Genomic DNA, 15174 nt, shown 5'->3' with positions numbered 1-15174 from the left:
CTTTACGGAATTCAATACTAGCAGTTAATCCTAGCCATTGTACATAGTGCTTTTGATATGTTTTGGAGGATTTTATAAAAGTGACCCATGTTGTACAGATAGGGAGACAGACAGTGCTGTAGACAGCTTTCTAGGAATAATGAAACTATGAAGCTCTGTGGTGCCACAGATGTGTGGTTCAGTATCTAAGCTGGCTTTCAGTTGGCTGAGAGCATAGAGTTCTTCAACTTATGATGTTTAAAGAAGGGGATATTTCATACAGAGAAAGAGACCTGTTAAGAGGATATACATTAAAGATGTCGATGTATTAATATATAGATCAGATATATTGAGATCATATATGTTGCATGAAACAACGTTTTGTATAAGTTGTACCACTTTTGATAGAATGGTGATAGACCCTCTCACTCTCCAGGCCAATTAGAATATTTGAGTTGTGCTTCAGTTGTACTTAATCTGATTTAGAGTAAAATGTTAGACAAGTTCTGTCTAAATTGTGGACAAAAGGGATAGAAACTGACATCTTCCCTAAATAAATCAAGTAAATCCCCGTATCACAGGCTCTGATTCTTATGGGGAATATTAACCTTCCTGATTAGCAAGGCAACATTGTACAAGACAAGCAGTCAAGGATGTTGCTGGGGAGTGTTGAGGTACTTGTTACAGGTACTGCATGGGCCAACCAGGTGATGCACAGCTGGAGCTCATAATCACTAACAAAATAGAACTGTTTGGGATTTTGGTAATCATTAGTATCCCTGATTATTAGTGACCATGAAATAGTGGACTTGAAGACCCTAGGGGGTGTGAGGTAGGGGAATAACAGAGCACTGACTGGGGGCTTCAGGATAGCAGGCTGTGTGTTGTTCAGTGAAATGGTAGAAGGGATCCTAGAAGAGGCAGCTCTGAAGGGCAAAAGAACTGAAGAAAACTTGCAGGTCTTTAAGAACAATCTCCTCCAGCTGCAACAATGTTCCGTCTTGATACTTTGGAAATCAGGCAGATTTTACAGAAGACCATCCTGGCTAAATAAGGAACTCATGACTGAAATCCAACATTAGAAAGCAGAAGGCAGGAAGAGAAAACAGGAACCAGGCTCAAAGTGTGAATTTAGAAATACTACTTTGATATGCATGGATGATGCTAGGCAATCCAAAGCTTGCCTGGAGTTGAAGTTGCAAAGAGCTAGAACAGCAACAAGAACTGCTGCTGCTGTGTTATTAGTAAGATGCTGAACAAGAAAAATGTGGACCTAGGTTACTACAGCCCAGGATACTGTTGGCTGTCTTTGCTGCAGGAGCACCCTGATTGGTCAGGCATGACTTACCGTGCTGATTGTCACCCATCACCTTCTGTAGTTGCCTAGAAATGTTCTCCAGGAGGGACTTGCTCCATAATTAATTGCATCTTAACGAATGCTTTGGCCTCAGCTGATTTTATCCATACTCAGTGCAGCTCTTCTTTTGATCCACTCTTAGTAAATTGACCTTGCTGTTATCTCTTGTTTTTCTGTGATTGAGGTCAATGAAGAGCTGAGCTTTTAGCTGTGCCAATCTCCCACTGCATTCACACTCCTTCCTCTGCTGTGGGGTGGATGTTACCTGTTTGTGCCTGTTCTCAGATATACTATCAGGTTAATGTAATTCCTCTTTCCTTTTTTTTTTTTTTTTGATTACCAGGATGTCTTACTTATCTGTCTCTGAGCATGTGCTAGACTATTCCCTTAAGTTCACTTTGTTCTGATACCACTTCTCTGCATTAATATTATGAAAGCCTCACATCAATCTCACCAAAGCTGTTTCCTGTACTGAATCTGTTTTTTCCTCAGTGTAACGTTATGTGACACAGCCAAAAGGATAAACTAGAGGAAAGGGGTCTAGTGATACCTGTTGGGACTTGCAGAAAACACTTTTGCTATTCAAAATGATTTTGCTTCACTAGTGAAGTGTAAACATAGTCTCCTTTTGGTAAAAATGATGCAACTCCATTTTTTTTTCTCCTCTTAATCCCTATTTCTATGCTTCAGTATTAAAAATTCTCCTTTATACCATCTGTAGCTATCAAATCCTTAAGATTCTTCTTTTCATGCAGAACTGCCTTCCCTAGAGCAAGCAAACTTATGACTAAATATTAGCTTTCCAGATACCCTCTTTTAAAAAGTATTTAGGGAAAATTCATGAGTGCCAGTCCCACGTATTTCTGAATGTTTTAAGAAACCTGTTTGTAGACAGTAGAAATGAACACTCAAATTCCAAGAAATACTTTCAATACATTACTCATAAAGAAACTTTTTCTTGTGGAATCGGAATGATTTTAATTTTTTTTTTATTTATTTATTTATTCCCTCCATGTCCCTTTAACCAGCTAATCAATGCCTCCACCACACTTATACTTAAGAGTAGTCTGTTGTTAATCAGGCAGCTTCTGGACTTCACAATTTCTGAATGTCTGAGAGCAATTTTAGCTGTTTAATGTGTTTTTGTTAGTACAGAATTCATGTTACAGTTATATGGTGATATTTTCCTGGGACTCAGTCTGATATCATGTCAGCATATTTCTTCATGCAGTAACTGTGCTATAGGTGAGATTAATTGGGGCAATACGATTAGTTTGTAACTGTGGTCTCTAGTCCAGGTCTGATAATATTTTAAAAGCAGCTGTGTTTGGGATCTCTAACTTCTGACCCACACCTCAAACTGAGTAATTTGCAAAGTATAGATCCATCCAATAACTACTTGTCATTTAATGACCAAATCTTTGTGTCTTAACTTCACCCTTCTGTCATTTTTCAGCTTGCAGTAACTTCTACAAGGTTAGTATTAAAAGCTAACTTGTGGTATGCATTATATTTGTATGCAGTAAAAAAAAAAAAAAGCCTGCATGTTAACCCATTCACCACAGGTGTATCCATCTGTACAACAAGCATAGGAAATACAACAAATATAAGGAGAACAACGTAAGAAAGAAAAAAAAGCTACTTTAAAAAATAGTGTCACGTTTCATCTCGTAATTTATTAAGTCAGAAGTGCTTTTACAAAACCTTGTGGGTTAGACCTTCTTAATTAAAATTTCAGTGAAAAGAATAAGACATTTTAACGGTCAGCTTCAAAGATTTCTTTTGCAATTACTGCATGTTGTAATGTATTTGCCGTGATGTGGTATTTGACTTTCTAAATGTTAATTATTTTCATGATTGTCAGAGATGTTTGACTGTGAAAGTTATTGTTAAATATAGACATTCAGAAGGATTTGCTTTATGAGGCTGTCTCTAAATTTGAGGGAAATGGAAGTGGTTGTTATCTGTCAACATTTCCAATACAAAGAACTTCAAAACAATTATTCTAATTTGATTGTTACATTGGGGCCTTTACATGTTTTGCAAATTGAATTGGTCATAATTTCACTTAACTGTTTTCTTACCTGTATGGAAAGGGTTCAATCTGCTCAGTTTTTCCTGGTTCTGGGAAATGTCTGTAAAATATTTATGTTACCGTCTTTCAGCATTTCTTTGATTGATGTTTTTTAACCATTTGAAGGTCTGATAGCTGTTAAGTGATTAAGAATTAGTTGTATGACACACTTGCTAGGTAGTCTAGAAAATAAGATTCTACATGTTAGACTTGTCTGTTAAAATACATGTTTTCAAATTTCAGGACTGCACAAAAATTATTATTTCTAATCATATTAGAGATTCAAAATTGTTCCCCTTTCTGTGTAGGAAAGTCTATGAACTGAGGGTATTGTACAATCACTGTTGTTTGACTAAAAATGTAATATTCTTATAAATATCTCTTTTCATCTTATCAATCCAACTTCATTGCACTTTTGTCTCGTTTTTATTTCCTCTATTTGAGATTGCTTTTTTTTATTTATATATATATTTGCATATGCACAGATGGAGAATAACTATAACAACAACTAAACTTCATGAATTCTTTCAAACCACTTCCTTTGCTTTCTTCTTTTGACATTGATCAGCTCTGTCCTTCATATTTTATATAGCATTATTCTTTGGTATTTTGCTGTTTAAATTATATTGTAAATATCTATTAGTGCTATCTCATTTTCATATCACAGACCTTTGGACACCTGCACAGAGTTTTTGCATATTATGTCCTCCAGAAATATTTTGATCAATGGATTCTGAATAAGCAATGGAGAGTTTGACCAGTACTGTTCTATAGTAGTAACATGGTCTATACTAATTACTGATTGTTGCCTTTTTAGTTTGACCAGTTGACAACTTTTTTTTTTTCTTTACAGATTTTATTTTCAATCTGCATTTAGGTGAACTTAATGATTTAGAGATTTTTTTTCAGGAAAAACAAAACAAATCATCTGTGTATTTTCATCTCCTTTATAAGTTTTGTCAAGTAATTTGACAAATTCCATGTTTACCTATGAATTTGAACTCTATGTACATAATTTGGCAAAACAAATACTCGACTAAAAAAATTGCTCTGTTGTACAAGTAACATACTAGCACATCAGAGTGCACGTTCTTCCAGTGGAGTAACTAAGGAAATGAAGAAAGATGTGTAACAACTATTACTTTTTAAATAGTGGTTTATAGTATTTGTATAATTGAAAAAATAATCATGGGAAAGACAAAAATGTTGCCAATTCTGTGCGCTTTAATGTGTATCCCAATGCCTCTATATGACGGCATGAAAATTACACTTGTAGCCCTTGTAATTGAAAATCTCACTCCAAGATATAAAATGATCTATAAGTTTACCATTATAAAGTGTCCCAAGTTTAAAATAGTCACATGACTTTTTGCTTTGCATCGTTGAGCCTTCAGGCAAAATTTTGGTTGTGATCCATTAATGAAGTACTTCTTGTTATCTAAGGGACTGTGGCAGGACCAATTTGTCCTATTTTACCATGGGAAACTATAACAGGTTTATTTCAGATTTCACAAAATACTGAAGTCTAAAGAAAATGTAGTCAACTTATATATTTCTATTGCTGAGGTCAGATCCTTTGAAACTAAAAAAGAGAAGATCACTGGAGTGAATCTGAGCTGGTGATGTGCTTAGTAATTATTTTCATAAGGATATAACAGTTTATAATGAGTGAAGATCTGCTTCTGTGTGTTTCTATCAACAGATGCTGGGCAACTGTTCAAAAAGACACTTATAGAGGGAAGAGAGATTCATCAGCTAAGTATCCAGCAGTAATGTTCACATAGTAAACCCCATCAAAATTGAGAGTGTAAGTGAAGTATACATTATTGATAAAGATCAGTTTGATCTTTAAGTTGTTTTTTTTTGATCTTTGATCTTAAGGTTTCTGGAGGGAGAAGAGACCAATGCGAAGTGATGCTGCTACCAACTTTTAGTTGCAATGCTATAGCCATTTTCTGATACTGTGCTCATTCCTATTAAAAAAAAAATAAATCTCAGTTCCTTAAAAATTAAGAAAGTGTCAATTGAATATGAAAAACCTTAGTTTTTCTTAGATTTTTTTTTAAATCTCATTTTTTTGATAATGATAAGATCTCAAATTCTTCATTCATCACAGGTGAAAGAATAAAAATGTAGAACTTAATTTTTAAACTTTCATCAAATTGATCAGGATGGCCACCGATTTGATCTCTGATTTTAAAGTATTTTTAAGTCACATGTAAAGAAGCCAAATTACTCTGTGTGAAGAAGGTTTTTGAGCTTACCTCTGTTATTTTGAAATGGCTCCTCATGTCCTTATTCAGGTTTTCAACAGGAATTTGTCTGTGAAATTCACATTTACTTTTGTGAAACTGTGGTATGTGATGCAGAAAAAGAAGAGGAATTTTTGTGTGTGTTTTTTTTAAGTGTAAATCACTAGCTGAATATATATACAGACATATTAAACCAAAGCTTTATGGAGTGAAAAATATATTTTCAATAACACTTTCAAAAGTAGATAAGCAGTTTTCCAGTGAGTGCTTAAAGGGAGCAAAAAAAGGAGCAGAGAAGATAGGTGGTGGTGAAGATTTTCTCAGGTTACTCCTTGTGCTCATAACCTAAGCATTATTCTTACTACTGGTGAGGGAAAAAGATGTGCTTTTCCAGGCTGATAGATTTTGTAGATAGACATACTTTGATTCTGTATCCATTTACCATGCTGAGGATAGGGAAGGAGGGGTCACTCAAATTCAATGGACACATGCAATTCATCCCTATTTTACAGAGGAAAATAGAGCACAGAGAAGGGAGTAACATTGTCAAGCTCAGTCAGCTGGCTAATGCCAGAGCTGGGAAAAGAGTCTAAATCTCCTCACTTCATCTCTTCTCAGCCACTGTCTGCAGCTCTTTATGTGGTGGTTAGATTGTGTTCTTTCTGAGAGAAAAAGTTATTTTGGTCAATACAAGACAGTGATCATTTACAGCTTTAAGGGCACTTGCTCAATTTAATTATGAAAGGCATTACTATAGGAAATGCCTTCCAAATATTTAGATAGTATAAAAACAATAAAAGATCTTTTTGAAAGCAATGAAAATAACTTCCTGGCTTTTATTTAAAGTGATGATATATATTCTTTAGAAACATTCTTAGGACTTGAATGTTCTTTTCCTATAAAATGCATTGTATTTTAAAAAGTTTACTATTATAAACTACTGTTCACTTTCAAAAGATTCTGTATATCTGGCTCTGAGGAGAAGGACTTGGGGAGGGGTGGGGGGAAGGGGTTGGCAGATGAAAAGCTCAACATGAGCTGGTAATGTGTGTCTTCAGCCCAGAAACCCAACCATATCCTGGGCTGTATCAAAAGCAGCATGGCCAGCAGGTTGAGGGAGGCCTCTACTCTGCTGTTGTGAGACACCACCTGGAGTACTGCGTTCAGCTCTGGGTCCCCCGGAGCACAAGACGGACATGGACCTATTGGAGTGAGTCCAGGGGAGAGCCATGACAATGATCAAAGGGCAGGAGCACCCCTCCTATAAAGCCAGGCTGAGGGAGTGGGAGTTGGGGTGGAGAAGAGAAGGCTCAGGGGAGACCTTATAGCAATCTCCCAGTACTTAAAGGGGGCTTACAAGAAATCTGTGGAGGGACTCTTTGTCAGGGAGTGGAGTGACAGGACAAGGAGTAATGGCTTTAAACTAAAAAAGGGTAGATTCAGATTAGACATTAGGAAGAAGTTCTTTACTCAGAGGGTGGTGAGGTATTGGAACAGGTTGCCAAGAAAAGTTGTGGATGTCCCCTCCCTGGAAGTGTTTAAGGCCAGGTTGCATGGGGCTTTGAGCAAACTGATCTGGTTTCGAAGACGTTGTTAGATGAGATGGATCTGAAGGACAGATTGATCCAGTAGAAAAACTCCTTAGTTGACTATACATGGTAGGTATGCCACAGGCATATATGGCATAGGCATCCACTGAGTGATAGTAGGTTGTGGAAATAAGTATGAACTGTATGAAACTATTTTTAATTTTAACTTTTTATTAAATTTAAAGCTGGCGCAGATGAATTATAAAACTGCAATTCACATACATGCAACATGTATTTTAAACATAAATTGTAGAAGTGGGAAAATACAATAATTCAACTTGATAAAGAAAATCAGGTATTTGTTCCTAAATTTAACTTAATGATGTATCATTCTTCACTTTTAGCATTTCTTTCAACCTCTACAAGCCTGACAAACTGAAACAGCTAAGACAAAACTAATCTTTGTTTTATTTGTGGCAATTTTCTTTTAAAGTCACAGGTGAATAAAAAGTATCCTATCAGCTGAGATATGGCTCTCACAAAAATCTCCATTGGAAACTTACAGTATCTCACAACATCTTTGAGATAATTTATTGATGAGACTTGTGCACTGTTTTGTTGTAAGAAACAGCCAGTTCAAAATAGTTTAGTACATTATTACATAACATTAATTTTATTTAATGGAAGACTTTGAAATATCAAATGTCATTGAGTATGTTGCTTTGAGATATGAGCATATTAGCATTTAAAAATTCCATCTGAATTAAATTAAGTACTTTGTCTTAAATGAGAAATAATAAATGGGTATAACTTATTCAGCATTATAGGTCAATATCAAATGATCAAACCAGAAGCTCTGCCCATTAGTGAGTAATCTTTGTTTATAGAATCAACAAAGGCAAAAGGCCTAAGTAAAACCTTTGGAACTGAAAGCATTTTACCTTATATCATTGCTTCTTACTTTTCTTGAGAAGATAATATTCATTTCTATTCTTGTGCTAACAAGATAGTTATTCTGCTTGACATAGTGACATAGAAAAAGTACAAATATAAACCAATAGATGCTAAGAGCTAAATGGCACCCTTCCATTGAAACTGTCTTCCATGTATTTGTAAGAAAATGCCAGTATCCTAGGTCTGCCACTTACTCTTATATCAGCTAGTTGTGTTAAACACATTTCTTCTAATTTTCCTCCCACATTTTCATTTATTATATCTCATCAAATATCTGAATGTAAATTAATGATGTTAAATATCTTGCTTAGTGTTTTTTTTTTTTTTTTTTTTACTTTTCAATGTATGTTCTGTTCTGTTCTGTGTTTTGTCTTAAAAGAAACAAAACACCACCAAGTTTTCTGGTTAAGAACTTCTTGACCTGCTCTTCTTCTGTGATGGGTGTTTAATTCTCCAGCTGGCCTACAGCTATGGAAACAGAAATTGACTTTAGGATGTAAGCTACATGCTGCTACAATGACAAGTGTCCTGTGCACAGGGACAGAGATTTTGCTGCCATGCAGCGGCTACAAGTTTGAGAGCAACTTTATGGTTGGGGATGTTCAGGCTACTAGAGGTCAGAAATACAGAACTGGTATGGTGGTTTTGAAGCATAAAGCAAAATGGCAAAGTTTAGCTTTAGGCAAGTTAAATTGTTTTGGGACAATGCTTTGTCTGTGAAAGGGTAACCTCAAATACTTCAGTTTCCAAGTCATCAAGTGCCTTTACCTGAAAAATATTTGAGTTATAATTATGAAAAAGTAGTTACTGAAGAGAAGCTGGTCATCTTTCTTTGTAAATGTGTGGGATGAGAAACATTTGCATTCCTCCTTTTCTGTTTGAGACTTGAGTCACTGCTGCTTTTCCCAGAAGAGTGCTCCAAAAATCACATTCTTGGGCAAGGCTTGCCATAGGGCTACCCATCTGTCTCATTTCCCAGGAGAATATCACAGTCATTGGGATATGCATATGGGGTACACTGCCACGCTGGCTACGCTACTCCCCTGAGTGGCACAGCTATCAAATCTTCCCATGCAGCTAATAAGTTTAAATCCAGTTCTCTCACCTTCCAAGAGATTTCCTTCCTCAGTGGCAGGTCACAGTGCAGAACAGACCACTGAATTCTGTTTCTGTCCTTTCTATTTAAAAGGCTAGGAAACTAAAGAAAGATGATTTTTCTTCCAATTAAAAAGAAACAGAAGTCAAGGTTGTGGTGTGAAAGTAGGCTCACAGGTATATTTAGTAAGTAAAAAATAAAATTGAATTTGGATTATTTTTTTTTTCTGAAAGGAAGTTTTATTTATTTTATATATATATATGCATAACTGAGTCACCCACACATATATACACACAACCTACGTATTACAGAAGTAAATCTTGTTCCACATCTACCTTTATGGTAGGTGGCTGGTTTCAGTGACAACCTTTAGCAAGGGCTATTGTGGCTAACAATATTGTGGCTATTGTGGCTAGCAAGGGCTAATTCTGTGCTATCGGTGATACATGCAATTTTTTCCACCATGCTCCACACACCTGTGAATGACTCCATCCTTCTGTGTTTGTCTTTCTATCTATAGCATCCCTCTTCTCCTGCCTACAGTAACTTCCATTTGTCTTCTTTGAAAAGATTATGCTAAAAGAATAAGTGTTTTTCTGCCTCTGGGAATTCTAGTTTCAGATTTTCTGATGCAGTTGCAATTCTTTGTTGGGCCAATATGACTGTCAGAAAGAATAATTACAAACCCTTTCTTCCTCAATTCAGAGATGGATTTCTGTCAAAGCATTAAAGTTGATTGTGAAAATGATTATTCAGGAGTAAATATTATTTTATTTGACTCTTTTTTCTTACGTCTTTGCTGCATTTAATTATCTTTTGGATTTGGCAGCCCTGCACAATACAGCTCATAAAATAAAACAGAGCCCATACACTTATAAGAACTTTATAATCTTTCTGATTGCTCATTCTCTGATGATGCCTTCCAGGATCTGACTGGACCCCATTTCTTTGTACTGCCAAAATCCAATAAAGAAATAGCCTCATACTTGGAACACCTACAGCATTAGAGCCAAGTAGAAGAATAATATAATTAAAAGAATCATGTTCTTAATGTATGAAAGCAGATTTCCTACTATTGGCTAGAACAAAAGAAAAACAAAGTTTGACTTTGTTTAGGAGTTTAGTAATCCTTTGTCTTGTCATTACTTATTCCTCTCAGTGGACCAAGTAAACTGGGAATTAAAACAGGCTTCTTATATCTTCTTTGCTCAGAGATTCATTATAATAGACTCTTCTTACAGTAAGGTGGCATCTCTTAAAGTTAATACTCATAATAATTTTGTTATGTATTGTCTACATAAGTCCTTCCTATTCACCCCCCCACACCTTTTTTTATCTCCTATTAGTCATAGCAAATATAAAGAAGAGATATCCTTTTCACATGCAGCACTTCATTTTCTCCAGAAGAGTAAAGGACTAAGTGCAAATGCAGATCTCTATGTAGAAGTGAACTGTAACAAACTGAAAGTGTTCACTCTAAGTAGAGTAAAGACCTTGTTTAAATTAATAAATTTCCACTGGTGATTTCACTGACATGCCTGAAGAAGAGCAGGTCTAAATGTTTCTGTACAAACTATTTATGAAAATACAATGGAATATCATGTGAAATAAAATTATCTAAAACACTGGAATATCATAACACTTTTTGAATACGAACAAAGTCAATATTTTAAAAACTTTTTTTTTTTTTCTGATGTGAAAAATCATAAAAGTACAGATTGAAAATGTCTTTGTGCTGCTTCTAGGAAATATCAGGTCCCTATTCTCTATCTGGTTCTCCAGCTAGATAACATATCCAGTGACAAGTGTGGCCAGAAACTTCAACTTGACAAGGAAGTAGATGTGCACAGCAGGAGATATTAGTGAATCAATAATACTGAACTTAAATGGCAAATAGAATCATGCAACACCAGCAGGACATTTAATTTTACAAGTATCATAACATTTGGTAGTTTGTCATCTTACTTGAATTCAACAAAAATCCAGTACTTTCCATAGGAGGTAAAAGTTTTCAAAGGTAATATTTCTTAAGATACAAAAGGAACTTTTTTTTTTTTTTTAAACTGGAAAATTGAAATTGTTCATATCACTGTAAAAATATTTCTGGATTCATTATAAATTATTTCTTCTGTAATGACATTCAAGCAGTAGAAATTCAGAGAATTTCAGATGGATTTTTCACATTGATTCTAGGTAATCATAGACTTACTTATTGGTTTAGTAAAGGTAACTGATTAATTGCTTAGATTTTTAAGCATGTTAACTTCATATATAAGGCTTCTATTCACTGTGTTTTAATTACTTTGATACAAAACCCATACTCATTCAAAATCATAAAGAAATAATCATAGATAGCAATTGAAGTTTTCAGTATTTGGAAGAAATATGTGCCAGTGGTTATGCAACTATAGGTGTATGTGACTGATAGATTCAGTTGAAATAATGGAGAAAGCAATACTCTTAAATCATTCTGTGTTTATGTATACAGCCTGTCTTTGTAAATCTTATTTCCCTACCTAGATTCTTCAGTCCTCCTAGATTTTAATTTGTATCTTAGGCACAAAATCTGTAATTATGAGAGGAAAATTATTTGTGTCTATTTACAATTTTGCAGTCTTTTCCATTTTCTAATTCTTTAAATTTATTTAACATAAAGAGGTGTATTTTTCTGTGGAGCTTGAAAAACTGTCTTTCTTGACTTTTTATGTCCGTAATGATGAGGATTTCATTTTGTTAATTGCCATAACATTTCCAAAAGAACAAAAAGTTAGCTGTGTTGCTTGTGGACCATTCTTTAAATTTCAGGCAAGAAGTTAAGATCATGGCTGAAGTCATGATTTAATGGCAGTAAAGTATTCATTAGGAAAAAAGAAGAACATTTTACAACTGCTGCATATACTGGCAGGCTATTGCCTTTAGCTTGGTAACAGTACTGTTGTGGTCTGATAGTATTGAGGACAACTTCCTCGTCCAGGTATTAGACAAACCAATCAGAGGAGAAGCATTTCTGGACCTGGTGCTCACCAGTGTGGATGACCTTATTAAAGAGGTTAAGATTGGAGGCAGTCTGGGTTGCAGTGATCATGCCCTGGTTCAGTTTGTCATCTCGAGGATGTGGGCCTGGCAAAGAGCAAAGTCAGGACCTTCAACTTTGGAAGAGCAAACTTCCAGTTGTTCAAAAAATTAGTGGATGAGATCCCATGGGATATTGTCCTTAGGGAAAGAGGATCTAAAGATCCTCTAAGCTTCTCTAAAGAGAGCTAAATCATTGGCTCTTACTGGCAGGATTGTTTTAAATTCCCACGTGGAAACGTAAGGAAAAACAGATGTCATTTGAAAATTTATTTTGTGAGAGGTTAACATCCCCCCCCCTCCCCCCCTTCGCCCCCCCGGATGCATCTGGGGAAAAAGAAACACATTTTTTTAAAGAAATGATTTGGCTGTTTCTTTTCTTTCTGTGAAATGAAGTAGAATTGCATGAAGCAGTTTCCATATGCTGAAGGATCTCTTGGTAAATAATCTTCCTCTTCCTAATCTTTGCTGATGATTTTATTAATAAAAGGCTTCAAATTTAAAACAGCTTCAGAGTAACCAACAACATAGCAGTTTATCTCGTAAAGGGTGAAGCATGATTCAAGGAACCTTCAGTTAGTACATAATATCAAAGTTGACAGGAAGATGTAGTTTAACTGCCCTTATTTTCTGTTTTTTAAAGTATTTTTGTGTGTGTTGTAACCTCAATATTAATCATCATTTTCCATGATTACACTATTTTGCCACAGAACTTTCAGATGAAAGAGAAGTTGTTCAAAACTGATGCATTTAATCTTGTATTGTTTTCTGTAATATTGAAATCACTTTTTGGGAAAGATTTTGGCCACTTAATCTGACTTACAGACTTTGACACAGATAAGCATGTTTCTATGCAATGCATGCTAAAAAACACAACAAGGAGCAGAGAAATACGGAATAAGGTCATGTCAAGTCTCAAAACCAAACCAAACCAACCAACCAACCAACCAAAAACCCGAAAGGTAAAAAGCAGTAGAAAACTGGCCTGCACCAGTGCTTGGGTCTAACACATTTAAATTGCCATTATATTCAGGTGCTGCCTTAGAACACACTGTCTGGGCCCCAAGAATGCCACAAACCCTGCCCATCCCTGCCCACCCCTGGGGCTTCCCCACCTACCCAGGCCCAGGTCCCACACCAGCCACAGGGCCGCCAGCCCCTACTCCACTGAGGCCATAGGCCAGGCTCCAGTTTCCCACAGCCCTATCCCGCCTGGCAGGGCAGAGACTCCTTTGGCTAGTGGTCTTTTATCCATGCTGAGTGAAGGGTCATAGGTGTAATTACAGAAATGTGAAATCAGCTTGATATATTCATTCTCCGTGGTTACTTCTGAAAGCATTCAGCTGCTCATAAACTTAATTTGTAAAACATGCCAGCTTTTAAAAATGTTTAGGACAGTGGAAGACCTGGTAGTTCTACCCCTACCTTATTTACATCCTTTCTGGCCACAGGACAGGTAAGTAACTTCCAGTATTTGTCTCTGGCCGAGAATCATATCCTTAAAATGTTGAAAATCAGCAAGTTATTGTTTATTAGGGATATTGTTTTAGTTTTCTCACTGTTTTATTGTCTTACAAATCATATTATAGGGAACAGTAAATATTTTGAAATGTAATTAATAACATTTTAAAGCTAGTAGATTCAAAGATGAGCTGTTGCAGTATTGGTTGCATTGAGACATTTATGTTTTGTAAAGCTGCCCTGAATGTTTTTCCATTACTACACCTTGGTAATGTGCAAGTCAATTACCTTTCAAACATTCTTTAATATGCTCAGAGCTTTTCCTTCCTCTTCAGACACAGTGTGAGTGGCCTTTACTTGGAAATGAAAAGGCTGCAGTCACATGTGCTGCATAGCAAGTTTATTGGCTTCTACTGTGAAGCTTCAAGGGTGACCACTCAGTGAGAACATGAGTTTCTCCCCAGTGGTACTCTGGGATGATTAAGAAATAATTGCTACTGCTGCTGCTTCTTTTTACTGTCTGTTTTCATACAGCATTAAATGATAATCATAAGGTATGTAGGCGATTTACAGCAGGAGACCACAACCACTGCACTAAGAATCATCGTGGCACAGATGCAGGAATTTGTGTCCAGCTTGATGGCTGTGACCAACTCGCTGCTGCCGCTGTTGAACCAATGTTGTGTGAAGTTCCAGCATCAGTTTAAGCTGGAAACAGTGATGTAAATGTTGTCCCCAGTATCTGATGGGATTAGGTCTGAGCTGTAGCTTTGTATCCATCTTCCTTTACTTCTCTGAATCATGTTGATTAAGGTGAGCTTAGTCATAGTCTCTTGTGGGTTTTTTATCATGACATTATTTATCATAGACTTCTTGAGGTTCTCAGTCATACTAGTGAAAGATGAATGAGTCTGGTGAAGAAACAAGTCACAGTTATGGAGTGGCCTGGCCCTGTAACTTGTTTTTGTCTTTTCTTGCTGCCTCTCAGGCCTGGCTTCCTGTTCCTGATTGTTATTGGGAATGGGAACCATAAGGTCCAATCAATCCAGTATAAGGTCTGTGTGCTTCTGCTTCTCTCATACCAACTCTGTTAATGTGACACATCCAAGTAAATTTTTGTTTTGTTTTGTTTTCTTTCTTCTGAAGGCTTGCTAGACTGATTAAATTGACTTTTGCTCAAAGCAAAATGGCATTTGATTGCCAAGAGAGTAGCTAGCAAAATGGGCTAAGATAACCCCTGCTCCCCTTCCCCTTTCCCACAAAATCTAAACCTTTTTCTACTCATAATAGTCTTTCTGCCTATGCCTATGTTATTCTCCTGTCTGTAGTGGAAGAACTGGATTGCTTGCTCTGATCCCTGAATGTGTCATATAATACATCAAAATTGGAGCCAGGGAAGC

General features: G+C 36.1%; 1 long non-coding RNA gene across 1 annotated transcript; it reads left to right on the top strand.

The window, feature by feature from the left end:
• The first annotated feature begins 252 nt into the window (after positions 1–252).
• On the top strand, positions 253–5453 carry LOC308185356. Its single transcript, XR_013943322.1, has 3 exons — positions 253–1633; positions 2793–2812; positions 5113–5453. It is a non-coding gene; the product is annotated as an uncharacterized lncRNA (long non-coding RNA).
• The last annotated feature ends 9721 nt before the right edge of the window (positions 5454–15174 follow it).

Source organism: Anser brachyrhynchus, assembly GCF_964034855.1.
Source record: "Anser brachyrhynchus genome assembly, chromosome: 1".
In the NCBI taxonomy this organism is placed as follows: Eukaryota; Metazoa; Chordata; class Aves; order Anseriformes; family Anatidae; genus Anser; species Anser brachyrhynchus.
The sequence above is the reverse complement of the archived record's forward strand: the minus strand, read 5'-3'. Positions and strand labels throughout refer to the sequence as shown.